A 25,457-nucleotide genomic window follows, 5' to 3' on the forward strand; every position below is an offset into this window, starting at 1 on the left:
ACAACACACTCACTTTTCTGACCCATATTCTTTATCTTATAAAACGTTGTGAAAAAACTTTAAATGTGTTACGTGTTCTCTCAATTATAAATAATTCACATAGACATTAACAGTTGACATAAATTTATTAGATACTTAGTTAAATAATTAAGAAACAAATTAGCACACAGCCGGCACGCAGCTTGTTTGTAAACACACAGATCTACAAGCAGAGAGGCGTTGCCAAAACACAAAAATACAAAATAGGTAAACGATTACGATTAAAGGTTTTGATTATCATTTTAACACTTCCCTTAAATCAAAACACTACTAATAGCAATATTTGTCTTCTTAAGCACATTGAAAAGCAAAGATTACACAATAAAAACTTAAATAGTATATAGCACTATAAATATTAACATAAATACACAGATACACTTAATTAAGATTATGTATTCCAATTAAATTTCTGAGCTTTAGAAACCTGTCTTTCACTATAGGTTTAGTTAAGATATCAGCAATTTGCATATCACTATTACAATAATTAACATCTAGTTGTTTTGATTCATATTGTTCACGTATGAACTTATATCTGATGTCGATATGTTTGGTTCTGTGATGAAATTCAGGGTTTTTCACTAATCTCATAGCACTTTGGGTTGTTCATTTGTAGGACTGGTATTGTAGAAATACACTGTAATTCTCTTAAAAGATTACCTAACCAAATGGCCACCTTTGCAGCTTGACTAGCTGCAACAAATTCAGCTTCAGTAGTTGAAAGAGCAATGCAGTTTTGTCGTTGGCTCCTCCATGAAACAGCACCACCATTAGATAGGAAAATCATTCCTGAAGTGGATCTTCTCGAAAGAGGATCTCCTGCATAATCAGAGTTAGTATAACACTGAAGAGTAATCTGAGAATCTTTCTTACTTTGGAACAGAATCCCACATTTTTCAGTTCCTTTCAGGTAACGTTTAATTCTTTTGGTCATATTCCAGTGCACCTGCTGAGGCTTGTCTAAGACCTGAGATAACACTCCAATTGCATACGATATATCAGGCCTGGAAACAATTGCTAAGAACATCAAGCTATCAATAGCTTCACGATAAGGCACAACAGCTGGGAGGGGTTCTGATTGATCAGTGGTAATACTACCTTTTTCCATTGGAGTACTTACTGAATTGCACTCATTCATTTCAAACCTATTCAAAATTTTCTTACAGTAAGCTTCCTGGTGTATAAATATACCACCATCATCAAGGCATTCAATTTGCATACCTAGAAAATAGTTGGCCTTACCAATCACAAAACTAGAATCACTTTTAAGTTTCTATAAGAATTGTTTTACAACACTTTCATCTAGCGATGCAATAATTCCATCATCAACATACACAATGAGATAAATTGATTTCTCATCATTAAAAAACAAACAGGGATCTGAGTTTGATTGTTTCAAACCACAATTCACAGCGAAACTTTTGAAGAGTTCATTCCAAACTCTTGGAGCTTGCTTCAATCCATAAATGCTCTTGAGCAATATACAGACTTGTTCAGTGTACCATCTTCAAAGCACTCAGGTTGATACATGTAAATATCTTCTTGCAAATCTCCATAGAGAAATGCAGTTTTGACATCAAATTGAATTAGTTTCAGCTTATTAAATGCAGCAATACTGAGTACTGTTCTGATGGTATCCCAACGCACAACAGGACTAAAGGTTTCTTTGAAATCAACACCAACTTTTTGGCTGTAGCCTTTGGCGACGAGACGTGCTTTAAAACGCTGAACAGTCCCATCAGTATTTTTCTTTACTTTATAAACCCAGCGACTAGCAATCGCTTTTCTGCCTTGAGGTAGATTCACAAGCTTCCAGGTATTGTTGGCTTCTAAAGAACTCATCTCTTCTTTCATAGCTGCAAGCCACTCATTGCTTTCTTTTGAAGCAATAGCCTCTTTATATGTTTCAGGCTCTGTATATTCAGCTAGAAGAACACAATTGTCATATCTTGCTGGTTTCTTTATCAGTGACCTGTTTCGCAAGTTTATCTCTTGCTTATCAGATAAATTTTCAAAATCTACTGGATCAAATGAATCTTCTCCTATTTCCTGGCTCACATCTAAATCTTTCTTGTCAGAGGGTCTGATGAATTCTATATCTGATTCATGATTAATTGATGGTTCGTTGACATCATTACACGACTTCTCATTCTGAGGTATCATAGAGCAATAGGATTCATTTTGAAAAATAACATCTCTACTCAAAACGATTTTGTTTTGATCCTTTACCCTAACTCTATAGCCATCTTTATTGCCGCAGTAACCAACAAAATAGCCGGAAACACTTTTCGGATCCCATTTTTGCCTTCGCTGCTTAGGAACATGCACGAAGCACTTGTTTCCAAATATTTTCAAGTTCGCTATATCAAAAGCGCTGCCTGACCAAAGTTCAATAGGAGTTTTATTCTTCTGTCTAGTTGGACCTGTTCTATTTAAGACATATACTGCAGTGCTTTACTGCCTCCGCCCACAACTTTAGAGGAAGACATTTATGATGAAGGATAGATTTAGCAGTTTCCACTATAGATCGGTTTTCTCTTTCTGCAGCACCGTTCTGCTCTGGGGTGTAAGGCATAGAGTATCTGATATTTATTCCCCTAATTTGCAACATTTCACAAACCTGAGAATTTTTAAACTCTCCTCCTCCATCACTGAGAAATTCTTTAACAGTATGACCTGCAATTTTAGCTTCATTTAAGAAGATCTTGAGACAATTGGGCACTTCAGACTTTGCCTCCATGAGGAAAACTCTACGAAATTTTGAGAAATCGTCTTTGAAACACACAAAATAGCGAGATACACCTATTGACTTCTCCTGCATAGGTCCACACACATCTGCGTGTATAAGTGCTCCAGTTTCTGTTGGTCGACAAGGTCTGTCATGAAATCTCCCACGTTGTTGTTTACCATACAAGCATCCTTCACAAGATTCCTTACTTTCACAGACTTTAATTCCCTTTCGACCAAGAAACTCTTTAACATAAGTATTGTTTTGATGACATAATTTCTCATACCATAGTTTCTCATACCATAGTTGAAAGGACTGATCTGCAGAAGCAACATATATTTCAGCAGACATTAATGGACACACAACTCTCATTTTTAAAGCATATAGTCCATTTGTCTTAACGCCTCTTAAGCGTACACTTCCATCTTTTGTGAAAAAGCATTCTTTTCCTTCAGCTTGAAAAGCAAAACCTTTTTCAAGTGTCTGACTAACAGAAAACAGATTTCTGCTCACATCAGGTACATACCATACTTCTGACAAATGGTTGCTGACCCATTTTCCATTTGCTTTCATTTCAACATTTACTGTTCCTTGTCCATAAGCTAAAACTGTGTTGTTGTTGCCGACATGCACTGACTTTGAAAAGGGAAACTTCTTAAAATCGAGAAAATAATTTTTAAAACTGGTCATATGAGCTGACGCTCCACTATCAGCTATCCTGAGTTTGTTTTCCTCCACTCCTTCAACACACACAAATGCATCACCAGAGGCTTTCAATTTATTTGCCTTTCAACAGTCTTTGGCAGGGCTCGAAGAAAGTCAGAAATTTTACCTGTCCCCGAGGACGGCTTGTTCAACAAGGTCCCTCGTGTCCCTTAGAATTCGAACGAGCTAGCTAAGTAATTCGAGAACGAATACTCGCAGTGGAACAACGGCCGAGAGTCTATTCCCTGCGTCGAATTCTTAAAAGGTCTACCATCTAACACCAAATCATCAGCTTTATAGTACCTGCTCTGCACCTCTTCGTGGTACGAGGGAGTAACACCTTGGGTGGCTAACGCAGACAGAGGGGACGGTAGACCGAAGACAGCCAATTGGGCAATAGATCCTCAAATAATAAGAAAGATCGATTTATTCATAAGAGCTGGTTCACTCAAGACCTGAACGAAATTTCCCAATCGAGGCTGACTACAGAGCCTTTCAATCAAGGAACCCTGACGAATACGAGTTGTATTCTGGATATGAGCAGCGACGAGGAAGGGGATTCGATCCCGGAGAATTTTAACGAATCTTTTGATCTGTCAAGGAAGGAATGGGCTAAGTCGGTTGAAGAGCTGAATGAGCGATTTACGAAATTTACAAGTGACTTTTATAATAAAAAACTTGATGCACTAAAAATCAGTGAGTTACTAAAAATTGCTCTTTCTTATAATAATCTTTTTGTGAGTCAATCAGAGGTTCTGGCCTATACAAGAGGGCTCTACGACGAGGCACAAAAAACTCTCAAAGAAGTGGTAGAAAAAAGTGCGAAGAAAGTGCAAAAAACTTACGCAGAAATTGCGAAGAGCGGAACCAAAACAGGAGCCTCAAAGGTGGCTCTGAACCACGTGCTGGTTGTTCGTCCGGCTGTCCCGTGCACCTCCGAAGAGACTGAAAAAACCTTAAAAGAGAACATTGACCCAGCAGCGCTTGCTATTGGCGTCAGAAACATAAGACCAATCAAGGAAGGCGGGATTGTAGTTCGAATGGTGTCCAAGAAAGATGTTAAGAAAGTTCACGAAGAAATCGTGGACCAGGGACTAGATACCAAACTGAAGTGCTCATTGCCGATAAAGAAATTTCCAAGAGTCATACTCTTCAATGTTGACAAAGAAATGGAAAAAGAAGAGCTAAAGCAAAAGCTAAGCGACCAAAATAATGAAATGGTAGACGACAAATTTGAAATCTGTTTTCCCATAAAATCCTTAAATGGTACCAACTGCGTTATTCAAACTGACCCAAGTGTTTTTAAGAACATAATGAGAAAAGGAATACTAAAACTTGGATGGTCTATAAACCGAATCAAAGAATACCTAAGACCCCTTAGGTGCTACAAGTGCAACTGCTTCGGACACATGGCGCGAGACTGCACTAAGGAAGAATGCTGCGCAAATTGCGGCGACGAAGGGCACAAGAGAAATAACTGCAAAAATAAGAGCAAATGCGTAAACTGCGAGACAGCAAACCGAAGATTTGGCCTAAAGCTAAACATGAATCACTCAGCAAACCAAAGAACTTGCCCATCGTTCCAAAGAGCAATAGCAGCCCTGCGAAAACACATCAAATATTGACCCACTTTTTGTGAGCCGTTCTAAGCAGGGGCGGATCTACTTAAGGGCTTTTTGGGCTGCAGCCCAGGGCCCCGTGGATATAAAGGGCCCCAGTCCCCACTGGAAACAATATGTGATACTTTGAATTAAAAAAAATATCTAATATTAAAAAAAATATATATTATAAGGTAGGCAACCCTGAGATCAATCAACCCATGCATGTGCGCGTCTATCGAACGGAACAGGGAATTACCCGTCGCTTGTTTTTGGTCAGTGTATTTTTTCGCGTCTATTATGGGGGACTTCCCGCAGCGCCGCTTAACGCCCGATGCAATTTTGTTTTTTTCCCACACTTCTGTTCTCGTCGTCAAAGTGACAAACTTGTTTAGTTTACTAATAACTGTCTTGACTACCAGAAACCCCCTGATCCCACTGAAAACTATATTGGTGTTCAGCAAGAGGACGGTAATACCGAGGCGGAAAGAAATTTAGAGAATATTAAGTTTGAGAAATATGTTGACGTGGGCTTGTGGTCAGAATTGCTAAATAATGATTTTATTAATGACATACTCTCACATGAAATGACTGACTTTCAAAATAAAGATCCGAAAAATATATATTCAGCTTCAATATAGAAATGCAAAGAACAAAACAGAACATTTTCAAATAGGTATTTCATTAAGAAAATGAAAAATGGTCAATCATTGGAAAGATCTTGGTTATGTTATTCAATCAGGGTTGGTACTGTTTTTTGTTTGACTTGCAAACTTTTCTCTAAAATTTCTTCTCAATACACAACCGGATTTTCTGATTGGAAACACATAGGAACTTGTTTAGAAAATCATGAAAATTCTAATGAATATAAGAAATCAATGTTAGTGTGGTTGACACGTGAAGGCAACAAGTTATTTGTGAAGGCAACAAATTAATTGTATCATTAAAAGACCTCGTGAAAAACACAAGGCACCAATCAGATCAGAAGCTAAAGGAATACGGAGAGAAAGCTAAAGAATTAAGTACTAGTGTGGGAATAGACTACAATGACATAAACAAGAGACGCATTACTCCAAAATTTTCAGATAAGTCTACAGATAAATTCTCAGTATACGGAGCAGAAAAATTTAAAAGAGACACTTTAAACGTTGCGTTGGATAAGCTGATTATGGATTTAAATAAAAGGAGTCAAGTCTATGAGATGTATAACAAGAAATTCAAATTTTTAATGGATTTGCAAGACAAAAATATGGAAATCTGGAAAGTGTACGTAATAATGTTGATTATTATCCAGATGACGTAGACGAGCATTTAGTGAATGAGTACATTCAGTTAAAATCTTATTTACTTCAGTCTAAGCCAGAGTCTTACACCTCTTGCAGTGAAATTTTTATGCTAATTTATGAAAATAAATTTGTTGATGTTTTCCCAAATTGCTACACTGTCTTAAAGATTTTTTTAACTTTTGCCAATTACTAGCTGTGAAGCTGAGCGCTCTCTCTCCAGGATGTCATATATAGAAAACAAATATAGGACAACAATGTCGAACCATCGACTAAATTATTAATCAGTTCTTTCCATAAATTGTGATTTAACGAAGGAATTACAATGTGATGAGTAAATAAAGGAATTTGCAGCTCCAAAATGCAGAAAGGTTGCTTTATAATTTATATAACATAACTACACATAACCTGTCTATTTCTTTTGCAATAATGTTGTACAGTTGCTGTTTGTATAGACAAAAAAAAAAATAAATAAGATTAATTTACTGTCCTATTTTTTTCTATATACTTATCTACATTCCTATAGAAAACAGTTTTTTGACAAAACGGCTATTAGGGCCCCAAAGTAGTTTCAGCCCAGGGCCCCTCAAATTCACGATCCGCCCATGGTTCTAAGGCGTCCTCCACCCCTTCCTGGGGCGTTAATGCTGTAATTGATTTTATTTAAATCTGTTTCCTTTGTTTGATCACCGAGTTGTATAATCCATTTTGTTGCATATTTAATAAAGTTCTAAGGGGTTTCGTAATCTTCCAGTCAGAGGGTGCCTCGATGGGTCGTGGCGGTCGTCTCTCGGTGCAACATTCCTGGTGAGTCGTTCGCAGCCGAACATGGCACCGCCGCACCCGTCTCGGGCTTGTCCCTTCGGCCTCCTCTGTCCGTCGAACGACAGTGTTGCTCTCGTCGGGCGTGACTCGGGGCCATGGAACCACGTATCCATGCACCACTGGGTCCTCCGACTGATTCGAGGTTTGCAGCTACGATAGTCTTCACGTATTTCCCGGATGTCCCGCTATGGGACGGGTCGGGGTTAAGCCAAGCTTGTTCAACAAGGTACCCGTCCTCCTTTGAAACTAACCCGTAGCTTATAATTAAATAAAAATATAATTTTCTCTTATTTATTACAACCATGATTATAAATTGCACAATGAATTAGTAGTTACTAGGATTACAAATACTGGGTTACTAATTGTAAAACCTAGTATTTCTTTTATGAAATAGTTTAAATGACAAAGGTCAAGTTATCTGGAATGTCAATCTATCCGAAGGTACAGTAAAACTTGTGTAAGTTGATCACTTGTGGTGCATTGTTTCAGTGGTCAACTTATAGAGGGGGTGGGTCATTGTTTACTTTTTCTTTTCCTATATCATGTTGCTATATATTGAATTTTTTTTTTTACTTGACTTAAAAATTTTATTCAGAAAATATGCAAATGAATATGTTAAGAAATGTATTTAAACCTGAATGAACTTCAATTTGATACATATAATTCTAATATTTAACTAATTTTTTTTAAAAATTATTTGGTTAGTTATGCATGTGAAGTGTTTAATAAATATAATTTCTTAAAATATCAGAACACGAAAACATGTAATTTGAAATCTTTCACAAAAGAAAATTATTTGGAAACTTTAAAATTTATTTACTACACTTAAAGATCAAAGATTCAGAGTATTCATTTATTCAAATGCTGACTATTGCAACAGGAAGAGCAACTTTTCAACTAACACACCTGTTTTCAATGAACGGATGAAAGAAATGGTAAAAAGCTGACTCCTTACAGTTTCCCCTGATGGTCAACTCACATAAGGGTTTAGATTAGTTTTTTACACTATTTCACCAAACAAGTGAAATTTTAACATACATTACCAAAATGACAGAAAATTTTCTGAATTTTTTTTCTGGTCAACTTATGAGGTTTTTAGAATAGAATTTCATAATACTCCTAGACAAAATTGACTTATTTCAGTGGTCAACATACAAGATAAACAGGTGGTCAAGTTACAAAGGTTTCGCTTCTTTATATAGGAAAAATTCCGTTCTTGATAATTGAGGTCAACTTATGCAGGTGCCCAACTTACAAGGGTGGTCAACTTGGCAGGTTTCACTGTACTTCCTTTTTTAAATGAAACAAATATGACGTTTGCCAGTTCCACAATCAAGCCAACGATTTACAGTGGTTTCTGCACAGAAATTCGAAAGGAATTTTCCATTTAGGTGGATTGTCATAATTGCGTTTAACGCTTCTTGTATAAGACCAGTACGTAATGTGTTTTTTTTTGTAAGCTCATTGCTGAAAAGCCTCTTTCAACCACTGCAGTACTCCCAGACAGAGAAAACATCAATTCCACCAAGCGCAGTATGTTGCTGTATTTCTAGATTAAAGGGTCATTTTAGAAGTGAGGCGCTAGACTCTTGTAAGATAACAAAAATTTAAAATATATCACGAATTTTAACGGAAAAATGGCCGTCCGCGCGGACGCCGGATTCGAGATATTTGTTGTCCGCAGGGAATTTTTGACCGCCGAGGACGGGCGGACGAGTGGTTTTTCGAGCCCTGGTCTTTGGCAATGTGCCCTGTTTTTCTACAAGGGTAGCATTTTCTTTCCACTTTCTTTGGAGCTTTTTTCTTTGTTACAAGAAAAGCTGTAGAATCTGACTTCTTCGGTGGCAATCTCATTTCAATTAGACGAAGTCGTTCTGTCAGCATATTTATAGAACGATCTTCAATTGGAATAGACTCCCATGCGCTCTTGAACTCAAAGTACTCACATGGAAGGGTTGACATGATTCTACTCATTAGTAGCAAATTCGGAAGAGTTGTCTTAGCAACTCTTTTAAGTTCCTCGTTAAGTTCACTAAAATTCTTTTGCAATTTGGCAAGATGTGTGACAACATCATCATTTGCATCCCTTTCACCGCGAAAGAATTGTTCCATTAAGCGATGGAGCCTTTGACCCGAGCTTTGCTCATAAATAGAAAGTAACTTTTGCCAAATACTTATCGCAATGTCGCATGTTGCTGTGAGTTCAACATTTGCATCATCCATGCTGCTATTTTAAAACAAGTTGTGCTAGAGAGTCATTCTTCATGAAAGATTTTCTGTTCTTTTCATGAAGCGCCTTTGCTTCCGTTGTTGCATTTTCGGAAACAGCAGGACATACCTGCTCACCAGTTATTAAATCATGAACATCGTGATAACGAAGCAAAAGTTCAATCTGACGTTTCCATTTACTCCAGTTAGAAGCACCAACAAGTTTGTCGACATGAGCTTTAAATTCCATTGTTAAAAAAAGGTGTTAGTCCTAGGAATGCAACACAGCATGAGTTTCACTTCCAGTAAGCCTAATCAAAGCTTTCCCTAGCTATCTTTCTAAATGTCAAGTTAATCCGCGTTACTGGGCCCATAACCAATTATAAATAATTCACATAGACATTAACAGTTGACATAAATTTATTAGATACTAGATTAAATAATTAAGAAACAAATTAGCACACAGCTGGCACGCAGCTTGTTTGTGAACACACAGATCTACAAGCAGAGAGGCGTTGCCAAAACACAAAAATACAAAATAGGTAAACGATTACGATTAAAGGTTTTGATTATCATTTTAACACTCTCAAATACTTTCTGGGCTGCGGATCGCATCGGCCTAATCAGAATCTACAAAGCGTTGATATTATCACGCATAGATTACGCTTGCGCAGTCTATGGCACTGCAACTGCCTCAAATTTGAAGCTGTTAGATGCAGTGCATCATACTGCGATGCGAATCTGTAGCGGCGCATTTCGAACGTCCTCAGTCGAAAGCTTATATAGTATATGTAATTTATCCGCACTCTATTTTCGGCGTATGCAGCTCTGTCTTACATTTTACTTTCGTGTTATGTCATTTAACTCCCATCCTCTTCGACATGAGGTTATTCCACTAAGCTTACGCTCATTAATGCTCGTATGCGTTCAGTCATTCAATTTTTGCGAATCACTATCTCAATCAGCTGATCACTTTCTTAACAAACCTTGGGTTATTCCGTCATATCACTTTTATTCTCCATTTGCTTCATACAGAAAATCCAGTATATCTCCCAGCGTGAATATTCATCTCTCATCGTCATGAGTATTGTCAGTATGATTCTGTTTTTACGTATGGGTCAAAATCTCCTGGGCATGTTGGAATCATTATAGCTGATCGAACATACAGTTATATCATATCTGCCATATGTTCTGTATTTACTGCTGAAGCCATTACTCTACGACTTATCTCAACACTGACCGTTCGAAAGTTTTACATTCACTCTGACAGCCAAAGCGTCAGCTGAATAATCATGTAAACATCGAAGCTATTTTATGTATCATTAAACATCTGTTAGTTCACAAAAATGATTTCAACAGTTTGTTTTGTTGGACCCCCAGCCATGTTGGTATTTCAGGTAATGACATGGCTGACTCAGCTGCCCGATCTGCTACGACTCCATTAATCCTATGAACCCCCATTTCTGACATGAAGAATTGTATAGACATTTTATTATGTCTTTGTGGCAGCAACACTTACATTTACAAACTGCATACAATTAAGTCTATGCTAGAGCCTTGGCCAGTGTTGAAATTGCGCAGAGCAGATGTCAAGCTCACCCGCCTACATATAGGACATATTCGACTGACTCATCTTCACTTGCTGTTCAGAGAACCGCCTTCTGGATGCGATACTCGTAACGTTTCGCTTTCAATTCACCATATTTTAATCGCTTGCCCATGTTTTAACCAACAACGCCTTATCTTTTTTGGAAGCACGATTTTATGAATAAAAGACTTGTTAGATAAAAATCACCATCCTAACATCTTTGTATTTTTACGTTCTATTGGAATTTTAAGTTGTATAAAATTGTTTTATACTACTTACCGTTTTGGTAAATTTACCATGAAGTTTTATTGATTTTAATGTATGTAACTTTACAAAATTATTTTACAATTTTCACTATCTAATCTGATTTTATACATGTCCTTTACTCAACCTTTTAATCTGTTTTTAAAACAGTGTGTTAGGTGCAGTATGTCTTTTTTTGGACCTTGTGCTACTAAACCCCACATTCAATTCCAAATAGCTTGAATGTGGCAAAAACAACTGACTCATGGCTTCGCATTGAAGAATGGGTGTCGCTTTAAGTTCGTTTTATGGTTGATACAAATGCTGAATCGGATTTGTTATATTATTGTAATCTTTTTTTCTTCAATGTTATAATTTTAGATTAATTTTATTTATTAAATTAATCTCATTTTAATAATTTTATTTCGGAGTTTTAAAATTTGAATGACCAAATATGTTGATCGCCCCCCTACCACCCAAAACAAATTTAGCTCCCTACAGTATACTTCCACATCCCCTAGGGGGGCGGTATCGCCCTCGTTGAGAAACAATGCTCTAGACGAAATAACAATTCATTTTTCATTACTGAGTTTGTTTTCTCTACAATTGCAATCATGATTTACTTCATTAGTTATTTGTTTTGAAATCGAAAAAATATTTCTGTATTATCTGAGTAACAGTAAAAAATGGTGTTTTTTTGTTGATTAATAGCTATTTAAAACAACCATACCTACAAAAGGGATTTTTCTTCTTCTTTTTTTTAACTAGCGTCGCATTTATCTCCTTCGTTACTTCTTGTTCGAAACAAATAAACTTTTTACATTTCATTTCTTCACATTTATACTTTTAAGGAGTTTCACTTCTATTAATGTTACATTTGCATTTTAAACATTTTGCGGACGTAACTTTCATTTTTATATAGCATATTATGATCATCTAAACATTTCTTTACATTTACATTGTCTAAAACATGTTTTACAAAACACCTACTCTCCTTCACAATTAGAATTTTCTACAAAACATCTATCACATTGTATATTTTTTCATTAAAATTTTCTCTACACAGTATATTGCATAATTCATGTAATTTTTCTGCCAATGTTTTTTGTAATTTCATACCGTCCTTCATTGATATCTTTTAAAGAGATTTTTTATAATTCATCACATAGCAAATCAGGATTTTGTTTCGAAAGGGCAGTTATAAACATAGCTAAGCATTAATTATCACAATTTTTTATTCAAATAACTCGAAATTGTTTCATCATTAACTATTTTTAGATGCTTACCTCTTTTTCTTCATTCAAATCATATTAATATTACTCGTACACTAAGTGATATTTGATTTTTTGTTTAAATTCTATGTTATTATTTCTAGCTAACTTTCGAAAGCTTTTTCTGTACGCTTTAATTTTGGGTAAAAGAATTTACCTAATAATGAGTTGTGTATTGAAATGTCTACTTGTTTACAAATGTTTCCAACAGTTTTCAATTTCTAAATAAGTTTTAAAACATTATGATACTGCTTTGATATAATTTTATTAAATTTAGTTACATTATACTTTCGATTTACAATATATTTCTTATATAATTGATTGATTTCATAATTTGGAATCAAAAAAGTCAGATTTATTTCTGTTTTATTATAATCATTATTTATATATTTATTATTATTTTTTTGTTTTTAAAATCATTGTTATAGAATTTACCTATAGAATAAAAAAAAAAATTCATAACTATTTTCATTTCCATATAATTTAATACATATAAATTTAATAATTCAACTATAACAGGTTTATATTTGTAATTCTTATATAGTTTGTCACTAATTTAATCAAGTAAATTTTGTTTTATTTCCTCTAATTAGTTTAATTCTTTTAAAGAAGCAAATTTTTTACAAATAATGTTCTCCACTTATTAGGGAACATTTTTTTATACTTATGATTTGATTTAACATTTATAAAGTAATCTATAAAAGAATTTTAAATTCCATCATCTTTTCTGTAAGATATCTTTATATTACTAGGGATATTAGACTAATCGCATATTTAATTGTAAAATATTTATAATTTAAACTCTTTTTAAAGCACACGAATTTGAAAAATGTAATGAAGAAAACATTTTATCTATTTCAAATGTAATATTTCATTTTTTTTTCAGCTTTTAAAAATACTAATTCTTAAAGCGTATTTTTGTTTGAAAAACTGTTCAAAATCTTTCATAAGATAAGAATATGTTTCTTCTTCTGAATCATAACTATTTTTTTTATTTGTTTAGATACACTGCTGGACAATTGCTAAGGACGGATCACAAATTGCAATGTAGCATAACATTAAGCGAGGCTTGAGGCCTAGTATGATAAAATATAGTTGCCAGACTGTTCAGACATTAGAATAAAGAATATTCATTGTTCTGGAAAGTACAAAAGCTATGAAACATTTAAAAGAAAAAAAAATGTTCATTTGATGCTGCGTACGGAAAAATGGAACAATGCATCTAAATGTCAGCAGGCAACTTGAAGAAAGAAGTCAGTACGGTATATGTCCACCGTGGAGTGTGATGCTACATTCTACACGTCGTATCATACTTTGCACATCATTATCCAGCAGCTGTTGAAGCAATTTATCCCATTCCACTGTCAGTGCACGGATGAGGGTGTTCTTGTTTGTCGGAGGATAGTTTCGACCAGCAAGTTACCTCCCCAAAGCATCCCAAACATTTTCAATGGGGTTTAGATCTGGAGAACGTGATGGCCATACGAGGCGTTGAATACCCTCGCTGTCTAGACAATCCTGAACAGCGAGTGTTCGATGACATGTTGCGCTGTCATCCATAAAAACAAATTCATCACCGACAGCACCACGGAAAAGACGAACATGAGGAAGTAGAACTTCATCAAAGTATCGTTGGCCCGTCATAGTCTCATTCACAACCACATGTAGGCCCTTGTGGCCATTTTTCATGATGCCGGCCCACACCATGACACTGCATGTCGGATATCGGTCCCTTTCCTGGATATTTCCTGGACGATAACCAGTACCACTCTCACGCCAGATCAATTGGCGTCTACAATCCGATGACAGACTGAACCTACTCTCATCTGAGAATAGTACGCATGCCCAGTCCTGTTCAGTCCAATTGTGATGCTCATGACACTATTGCAAACGGGCAGTACGGTGCCGTTTGGTCAATGGGACACACACAACAGGTCTGCGGGCGTATAGTCCTCCTCCCCTCAAACGTCTGGCAACAGTTTTTCGGGAGATCTGCTTTCCGGTGGTAGCAAGAAACTGATTTGCCACCTGCTGAGCTGTAGTGTTCCTTTTTGCGGATAGGACGATGTATCTGTCTTCTGCAGGCGTCGTACTTCTACCACGACCGTGCCGCCTACTACCAGTAGTTTTAAATGATTTCCACAGCCGTGAAACAACGCTGTGAGCGATGTCGAACTTCCTGGCAACATCTGTTATTTTTCGCCCTTCTTCGATCTTTCCAATAATTCGGCCAGGCTTAAAATCATCTAAATGATATCGGGAAGACATGCCGAAAATTTCAAGTTCGTCAACTAAATCTTTCCTGTAAAACTCTCCACACGCGTCAAAACCTTTCAAGATCTTAATAGCGCTATCACGTGATGAACAGACGTGGAAAAAAAATTTGCATACGCATAACTCTTCTTACTATATCCCGCACTTATTCTAATTTTACACATTTTGCTTTCTTGCATTTTGTGGTTGCTATGGATGATAGTGTTATCCGTCCTTAGCAATTGTCCAGCAGCGTATTTCCAGATAAACCCTTTCAGTTCCATTTCCCATGTAGGCCAAATTTACTCATTTATTAGAAAAACAAATTTGTAAGTCATTATCTAAAAATTAAATCTTTTAACTTACAAGGATGATATTCTTAACTAATAACTTTTTTCACGCCACTTCGCGGAAAAATCTGACAGCTTCGTACGACTCAGGGCGCTGAGTGGTTTGATGTTCTTTATTCGATGACTTTTTTTAAAGGGCAGTATTGATTAAAATAGAAAGATATGAATTCACTTTTTTATTTTTTTTTCATTGTGATCAATTTTAAATTTACCTTACTTATTTTATTATTATTAATTTCTATTTTTTATAACTTATTTTATTTGTTGCTTTATTTTTTAATTTGTTTTGTCCAGATAAATTGCTTTAATTTTATTCCAAATTTCTTTTGATTTTTGTATTATTTATGGTATTGATAAAATTCATCCAGGATTCTTCTTGACATTATATTCTAATTTTTCTGTGTAGTAGACGGGTTTTTACGATGGGGTATTGACAGAATCTTCTCCAAACCAGTGGTCTTTGATGTGTGTGTGATGGAATTTTATAAATCATTTAAAAATAATTCGTAATATGTAGTGCACTTTTTTCAAAGTCTCTATTGTAAACTATCTCTTCATTTAATATTAATGCATGTTTTTTACATAAAAGTCAAATTAGGCTGCATAGCGCCAAGGACTTAATGGACATAAAACCATGATTTAAATTAAAGAGAAATAACCAGTGTCTTTCAGAATAACAATACGATTTTAGTGTTCAGTTGCACTAAGCAAAGTAAATTAGCTAAAAAATATAGGCCAATATAGACCATTTCACCAATTGCATCGACTTCAAACATTGTATCATTCCATGATTACGTGTGGGACATTTTTAACATTAAATGTGTTTTAATGTAGCTTTTTTCTTTAAAACAATGCAGAAATTTTATGTACTCTTCATGACTTTATAGAGTGAATATTTTCTTTGTTAATTAAAAAAATGTTCTTTTTTAAGTCAAAAAATAGAATATCTGTAATAATCAAAGAAAGTGCCACTTGTGGAATGGAGCTTAAAATGCATAAATATATTTTTAGAAATTAATAGATGATTCAGCATATTCAGTATAAAATTTGATTATTCAGCATATCTATTTGGATATTATAAAAACATTTTCAGTAATATTGGTATTATAATATTGCAAATATTTCTTTTTTAATTCATCATAAGCTCATCACGTGTAAGACTCTATGGAAAATCGGGCAACCTCCAGCATGTGATAATTCATAATGAAACAACTACAAACTTTTTTTAAACTCCATATTAGCTATTAAAGGTTTAAAATGTATCAAAATACTTCAAAATGAAACAACTTCTTTTATTAATTTAATAAATGAATGTAATAAATCTCTTTAACGTTTCAATGAAATATGAAACAAATGAAGTATGAAACCAAAAATTACAGTTTTTTTAATCCTATTTTAATGTGCTTATTAACAATTACAATCGGTCGTGTTTTACAGCTGGTACAGGAATTTGTGATTTATAAATTCCAGATGTTCTCATATTTGAATCCTAACAGCCCTTTTTACGCGTATTTTTTTTTTCCTGAATAATTTAAATCAAGCAATTTTTATCTCACTGGGAAATTATTCAAAATGTTTAACTTTTTTTTTTTACTTTCTCATCGAAGGTAATTAATTTCGTGTCAAAACAATACCATCGAATTTTCAATGAATTTCCTACTACTCTCGCTTACTGGTTTTACAACAGGAAGATTTTATACTGCCTCTAGCAACTGCTATTTCAATACTATATTTAATTTATTTCTTCACTTTAGCATATGCTTCACAATCTATTTCCAACTGAAGGAGATTTTTTGTATATAAGTCGAATGAAGTATTTTATATTTCCACCAAAATCATCTTTTTGTATAATCTGGCAAAAAATTATCTATATTTTGCTCAGTTATTCCCGTGGTAATTATTATTTTTGCTTTGTAATTTTCTCATAAAATTGAATATAGGTTTAGATTAAGGAAGAACATTCCTACTACATCCTAAATAAGCATTTTTGAGAAATAAATAGAATTGTAATTTAATATAAGAAAATATGTCTTTATATTTAGCCTTCATATTCATATATCATGTGCAAAATTTAATTAAAAAAAAAAGGCACTACCACCACGAATGAGAGTTCTGTAGTTCTATTCCAGAGGGACGTCTAGTACAAAATCTATTTAAATTGTTCTTAGTTCTATGACTTTTTTGTATTTTTCATGCTCAGAGTGCAGAAATATTTTGATGCCTATGTTTCTATCGACAGTAAACCTTCAAACATAATGTCATGATCTCTTTCATGGGCCATTTATTTCTAGTACGGTAAATTAAACTTAATTTAAATTTTAACACGATATTTCTTAACAAGTGTCAGGACTTGCCGTCAAGGCCTGCAGTAACAGTTCAGAAAAACTAGTTATTTTTGATGGTACAGATAAATCTGTTTGACTTGAAGTAATTTCAAAACTTTATTAAATTAAAAAAAAATTTGAACATTTTGAAGATCTCAATACAGCATTTGTCGTAATATAAAAACTAATATTCTCGTTGCTTGCCGTCTTCAACCATGATACAAACATTTCTCCACATGTTCCAGTTTCATCTATTCAAAAAAACTTATTCTCCCTTTTCTCACAAGCATGCAAGCTTCTGCTTAGTATGTTAACTTTTCTATGCGTATTTCTTGCTATCGCTGAATTCTAGTATTGTCCACTCTTTGCTTTAAATTTATTAATAGCATAAGAAGGCTTCAAATTATTTATATTTAGCCGACAAATAAAAAATGCGCATCTTTTCTGGCAAATTTTTCTCAATTGAAGAGTTAATTTGCGTCATTTAAAAATCACGAATCATAACTTTGAGCAACAAACTTAACTGTGAGCAACAAACATTTATAACGCCCTACATAACCTACTAGCCGAAATCTTTATTTAATTGTTGCTACGCATAAAACTAATGTCTGCACAAATTAAAACTATGTACAATATAGCTCTACATAATGTATTAGTTCAACTTTTTTAATCTCGGTAAAAATAAATAACTTTGCCATTGTAACAGTATAGAAGTACCTACATACAAATCAACATTCTTGCTGACGCTACGTTCGTTTAGTATATATATTTTCACAATCTTTGCTAAACAATTTCACTTTAGAATATTTATTCTAATTTTGGCTTTTGCTAGAAATTTTGATGAATGATTTTGCTGTTAATAATATTTAAGAACATTAAGTTTTAGCTATGTAACTTACATCATGAATTCATTATTTTTTAAAATCAGGAATTTTTCTTCAAATTTTCTTATAACTTCAGCAACTATTTTTTGAATCTTCATTTTCACCAACATTAACCACATTATCAAATTTTTCGTCCTCATCTTACAGTTTCAGTGACAAAATTTTCCAACCACGTCAACACGATAACATTTCATTTTACATTTTGCCAATATAATAATTAATAATTTAAGATGGCTCGGCCATATCTGGAGAGGCTCTGAAGATAGCCCTGTAAAAATTGCCACCTTCAAGAACCCTCAGGGGTCCCGCTCTAGAGGTAGACCATCTACTCGATGGCTCAACGACACCGAAAACGACCTCAAAGTCCTAAAACTTAAGAACTGGAGGGGAGTTGCCATGGACAGAAGGAGCTGGAGAAGGCGTGCTGTTGAGGCAGCCAAGGCCTGCAAAGGGCTGTTGCGCTCCTGAAGAAGAATATAATAATTTCGCATTTGCTACTTTGTTGCTTTGCATGTAACTGAATTTTTAAATCTTTGCATGTAATTGTTAATGTAATTGAATTTTTTCCTATTTATTTTTATGTATATTCAAATATATTTACATATTCTTTTCTTCATGATTCAGAGTCTACCCTATATTTGTTTTCTTCTTTAGCATATCGTCATTAACCCTCTTCCTTTATCTGGATATTTTATTCGTTTTTGGTTTGCTACTTCATCTATAATATCGTTTACTTCTTTGTTTAATTTCCGCCTTCTTGATAGGTTTATGTTGATCTTCTGATTGTTTTCCCTTTTTTCCATCTACCAATGCTTCACTTTTAGCAAAGCACCTTTAAATTATTTGTCCAGATAATACTTAATTTCAATTCATTTTAGCATCTCAAATGTTTTGGGGGATCTTTTTGCGCTTAAAATCAGTTGTCATGTCTTTAATTTTACAACCGGACTTCCTCTGGCAAGTTTGTTTCCGAAACATTTAAAACAACTTTTCGAAAACGATTTGTTACAAGTTTCTTGCAATTTCATATACCATACTTTAAGACTTTCGTTTTCCGATGTATCTAACTTCTTATCTCCACGTAGACCCGCATACCTTAGCCATTTGTAAAAGTTTTGATTAAGTGATAATACTCGCTTAAATTACATATTAAGAAAAGTAAGATTTATTATTAGCGGATACTGTAATTTAAAATAAATATTTTCCAACTTTATATCATGCCATTTATTATACTTATTATGGCTTATTAGTTAACGCAAAAAACTACGTAATATTCAAGAAAAATTTACCGTATTATTCGTGTTTCTGAAGAATGGACGGATTAACCCAAACCACTATCAGTTACTCATCATATTATCTATCCGAAATGTTTTTTTTTGCTAACTATGACTACCCTCAAATTAACTAACAAACAAACTTTACTAACTATGTCTATCACAAAATCAAACTCTCGTAACAAAAGAGCTAGCATGAAAAGATTTAGCCAAATTTCTACTTCCACTTAGTAGGAACAACACATGACGCAATGCTAAACGAATGGAATTTAGTTGTTGTTATTAGTAGTTGTTGTTATTTGTTTCAGTTGTTGTTGTTTATTTAGTTGTGTTAGTTATTGTTGCTCGATATTTTACATGCGCAAATTATTTTACGTTATTTTTTGTAGAAAAACATTGATATTTTTTAAGGAATGGATTCTATTGAGAGAATTCCATTAAGGTTGATAGGATTCGATGTGAGTAACATTATGGAATATTGCGAGTTAGTGAACAGTAAAATTGCTCCTGATGTTTCTTTAAACTTTTTAACCCTTCACAGTAAAGCTGCAAAAATGTTTCGTGAGCATTTTATTTTTAAAATAGAAGTTTGTGAAGGAGTTTTACGTTATTCAAGCTAAATGCAAAGCGGAGATGAAAGTGAGCAAAATTTATAGAGTTGGAATGCCAAAGATTCGAATAAGGTGAGTGCTTCATATTCATTGATCTTAACTATATTTTTTAGGATTTTCCACTCCCCATATCTTTGTTATGATTTTGTTCTAATGCATAAATACTTAATCATTTATGATTGGGTGTAAAATTTTTTTGAGTGAAGGGCCACAGCAAGTGGAGTACCGAAGGTCCGCATGCATATTTAGTCATGTTAACAACAAATATGATGATTTTTATCTAAATATTTGTGTTCTAAGCACTAGATATCAGTAAACTTAATAAAATATTTGCAGAAAATTAAATGCTTTTAATTATTTGAATTTATTTAAAACTAAAAACACTGATACATTTATTTAAAAAACTTTTTCCATTTTTCACAATAATTCATTTATCAATATATATACATATGTACCTAAATATTGGGAGGTGTGATATAAATTTTAATCAAAAAGAAGCTACTAGAATGAAAGTGCAAAGAAAAAAATATGTATTTTATAGAGTAATATAAATTTGAATGAAATTATTTAATAAAAGAAAATTTAAAATGTTTAAACAACAACCAAATTAAAATAAATTCTTAATGCGTTCAGAAATTTCTGCTAGCAGCACATCAACAGTCGACGGGCCGCATGTGACCCGCACGACATAGGTTGTGCACCCCTTAATTATGATATATGTCTATGTCAAACTTTAACTTAGTATTTATTATAAAACCTAAATTTGAATTTTCTTTGGTTCATTATTTTGCTGTAATGTATTATTTTAAATTTCGTTTTGCATTTCACATGTGCTATTTCCAGTGTTCGCCAAGTGGGCCCACTTTGAACCCCGGGTTTTATTGGGTGGGCCACATTAAAAAAACCCCTTTTGGAACACTAAGTGAGTTTTTTTTAAAGTGAAACTGTTTTCATTAAAACTTATTGATGCACATTTAATTTTATGTAATTTATTGTGCAGCATAAATTTGTCAGAGTTGTGAGCTTTATATGATTAACTTTTTAATTTAATTTAGAATTTTTTTTTACTAAGTAATACATTAACAAATTTAAACATTTTTATTTTCTTGTTTTAAAAAAAATAAGCTAAAACTTTATATATGCTTTTTTTCATATTTTTAGATTAATTTGTTTTGTGAAATTAAAAATATGAAGTTAAGATTATTTATCTAAAAATAAAGCCTTTTTTCGTGGGTAAAATATTTGAAAAAAATGGGAGAAGTAACTGGTAGGTATTCATTATAATTATACGTCATTTTAATTTCACTTTCTATAAATCTTATTATGAAAACATGGAAGACCATTAAGTGTTTCAGTTTTATTTTCTTAAATATAAAAGTCAGATGAAATTTTAATTTTTACTGATTATAAATTTATAATAGGTAATTTATATATGCTTAATGAAGATGGTAAATAAATGTGTGTGAAAACAAAATGATTAATAAACTTTTTTCTTTTATATTACTGTTGCATTTATAGTTTATAAAGCTTGAGTTAAAAGTTGTGAAACCTTATGTCTTTAACAGTAAAGAAGATTAAAATATGTATCAAAGAACTGTACTAAAAAAAAACTTTGCCAATATTTGATAATATATTTACTTATTGAAATTTATTACTCTTTAATTTTTTTTTCAGGTTATAAACGCCAAGTGCGATTGTGCTGGAGGGGTAGAGCTGGCTGTTTGCAAGCACTCTCTTGCATTGCTCTATGCAATTCAAAGCTACAGTGCGGAAAAGCTATATGCTGCCCCTACTGAAGTGAGATGGCACCAGAAGAAGGCAGTGAAGCGAGAACCAAAAAATTTTTTCGTTGCCAATGAGTTTCTCAATTCAAATGTGTCTACTGATTTAAATTTTAGTACCCTAAATGCTATGTCTTTAAATGCTCCTATCTTTGACGTTGTGAATCCTTCACAATGTGACAAAGATGATTTAGCATATAGTAAAAGCTTACCTCTACCTGCATTGGTCATTGGGGGTATGCATACTATTATACCTGATTGTGCTGAACTTGTTCATGCACAATAAGGTAATAGTCACTTTGGATGAAGCAATTGCTGTTGAAAAGTCAACAGTAAAACAAAGTCAGAGTGATACATGGAGCGTTTAATTCGTTTAACTGCCTCGAACTTCCACAGGATTTGCACCCGTGTTTCAGGTCATGATGTTTTGGCTCAGCAGTTATATGAAGGTAATTCGAAGGATTTATCCCATATACCTGCTGTGGCTCATGGACGTGACTGTGAAAACCATTATTGCTCACAAGTTTTCTGATTATACTTTCAGGAACACGGGACTTATTGTGAATCCATTTTATCCCTTTTTGGGTGCTTCTCTAGATGGCCTTTTGTATGCTCCTGGAGACCCCATTCTAGTGGAAATTAAATGTGTTTATAATCCCACTAAACTAAGTTTAAATTCTTTAGTAATGTTAAGGAAGAATTTTTGTCTTGAAGTTGATGAAAATAAAGGCTTTAAACTCCGTGATAATCATGCCTACATGTATCAGATTCAAGGACAAATGGCATTAGCAAATATCAATGAATGTTATTTTGTTTTATATTTTAAAGAGAATGAGCCTGTGTTTGTTGAAAGAATAATTTTCAACAAATCCATGTGGGAAGGAATGTTTTTAAAATTAAAAGATTTTTATTTTAAGTTTTATTTGCCTTTATTAACCATAAAAGAGTCTATATTTTAGCTTGGAGAAATCTTTGTATAATTTTTTTCAAGCTAGAATATAAGTTCTTAATTTTTCAAAATTAACATAATTATATATCAAGCATATCATTAAATATTACTCATTCTCATTTCTTTTACTCAATAGCCTTATGCCAAAAAATAAAAATATTCCTTCTTCATTCTAAAAATCTTTTTATGTTGAATATTTTAAATAATAAATTTATCATGATGATTTAACTTAATTTAAGATTTAACTGAACGTAGCCTTTTATATATTTCATATTGTTTAAAATTGTATTATACCTATATATATTATGAGTTTCTGTTCTGTACATATGCAATTTATATTACTAGGCACTTCCAACTATTTCAGGTTTCATCGCAAAGATTTATTATGATATAATTGAAAATTTTCAATTTTTTCCTTTTTTTTAAAAAAATTATTTTTAAAATGGAATTGTACATGTAAAAGCGAAACATTAGGCAACTGAATTCAAACATGAGCTAGTATATACTTTATAATTATTTTAATAGTAAGCAATTTGTATTATATTTATATTGTATTGCTTATACGCGAATTAATGATTCTGGAAAATCGTATTCACCTCTTTCTTGTTACCTTGTGCTTCAAATATCACTATTTTTTCAAATAGTTTCAAAATTTTTTTAATTTATTCATTGTCATTTTATGAGCATTTTATTTTTAAAAACATTAGCAACTGAACTGAAACTTGGCCTTTTAAATATTTTATAATGTTGTTTTAAATTGTATTATACTTGCATATATTTTTAGTTTCTGTTTTGTACATATGTGATTTTTTTTACCTGGCACTTCCAACTATTTCAAATTTCATCGCATAGATGTTTTAGTTATAATTTAAAATTTTCACAATTTTTCCTTTTTTTAAAATTTATTTTGAAAGTTGAATTGTACATGTAAAAGCAAAACCATTCATTCTATTGATTTTTCAGTGATTTCAAAGAAATTATGTAAGATAAAGCAGGCCAATATATTCTTTTGAGATACAGTTTTTGATGATTATTTTATAGAAATTTTTTGAAACGAACCTATAAAATTATGTGCCAATTTCATTTTTATTATTTCAGACAAGTCAAAATTATTATTAAATATTGCTTGGTTTTTATTTTTGAGACTCTGTTTAAAAGTGAAGTTATAGAATTTTCTCAGGGCTAAATATACATCATGCAAAAACAAATATTTATTAATTTATTTTTTTGGTAAAAGAATCTTTCTTTGGTAAAAGTTATCTTTCAGACATTATTTCCTTTTTTTACATTTTTCTAAAACAAATTCACAAAGTTAAATGCTATTTTAGTAGTTCAAAAATTAAACAAACAAATAAAAATCAATTATAAATTCAATTGAATAGCTATTAATTTTAATTAATTGAATGTTACACTTTGAAAGAACTGTATTAAAACTGTTTTTCTCTTAATACTTTTTAAATAAAAATTATGCTTTTATTGTCGTTTGATGAAATTTTTTAGTAAACTCTGGCTCTGTTCAAATAGTTAATTTTAGAAGCTTTAACAACTTTTAATAAACTACATTGTCAAAAAAATAATAATAAATTTCTGTATAAAAAAAGGCAAGCCTAAAAAGTTTAGGATAACATGACTGAAACAATGAAACACTTTTAACATTAAAAAAAAAAAAAAATATCAATCTTTAAATTTGGATTAATATGCTGGATAACTACATTGTCACATTTACATTTAATGTAATGTGACAATTTAATATCTAATTTTACCTAAGCTTTAATTTTTCTTTAAACGTTATTCTTTTTTTACAATTTAGCATTTTTTTATTTTCAACTTTCTTGTTGACCTTTCTCATGGTCATTGCGGTCATCGCACTTACTGTGGGGAAAGTAAACCAACCCCTCTACTCACGCCTTTCTTTTTCTTCCTTTAATTTTAGGGGGGCTAACTAGCCAATCTCTTTCATTTAAATTTCAAACTCTCCACCTCTTTAAATTTTAATTGGTCCTAATTTTTCTGGTCCTATACCAGTTAAGGAATTTTTAAGTCACTTGGAATACATTCTCTTTTTCTCGAGCCTTCGGGCGGGTTACCCTTTTTTTTTCGGGATGCAGACTTCGATCCGTATCGAGGGATTTCTTTTTATATTTTTTCTTAACCTTTACTTTAAATTAAATCCAAAGCTGTAATCATTTTCTGTAAAATGTAAAATCAACATTTTATACCCTTAATTTTCTTTAACATTAAAAGCCCTCTCAAATTTAAGTTTTCTTTTCATATTTATTTTAACCTTAAAATTACTCGATCTTTTATATTTTACTTTTATCTATGACGCCTTCTGTGTTCTCCCGTCACCCATTTTAATAAAATGCCTTTCTTGTGTTGGTAGATGTGTTGAAAGATGTATGTTACTAAATAAAATGATATGTTAATTTAATCCTGTGCTGGAGAATTTATTTGCCTCTATTTTCATGATTTATCATGTCCTTCTGTATGTGTGTGGTGAGTACTTTTTTATTTGTTAAGGAAACTTTTAATTTTCTTATTGGAAA

General features: G+C 32.8%; 2 pseudogenes; both read right to left on the reverse strand.

The window, feature by feature from the left end:
* Positions 1-604: 604 nt before the first annotated feature.
* On the reverse strand, positions 605-1,255 carry LOC147803212 (uncharacterized; annotated as a pseudogene).
* A 7,546-nt stretch (positions 1,256-8,801) lies between these two features.
* On the reverse strand, positions 8,802-9,960 carry LOC147803213 (uncharacterized; annotated as a pseudogene).
* Positions 9,961-25,457: the final 15,497 nt, after the last annotated feature.

Source organism: Parasteatoda tepidariorum, chromosome 9, assembly GCF_982258835.1.
Source record: "Parasteatoda tepidariorum strain Cologne lab strain chromosome 9, Ptep-v5.0, whole genome shotgun sequence".
In the NCBI taxonomy this organism is placed as follows: Eukaryota; Metazoa; Arthropoda; class Arachnida; order Araneae; family Theridiidae; genus Parasteatoda; species Parasteatoda tepidariorum.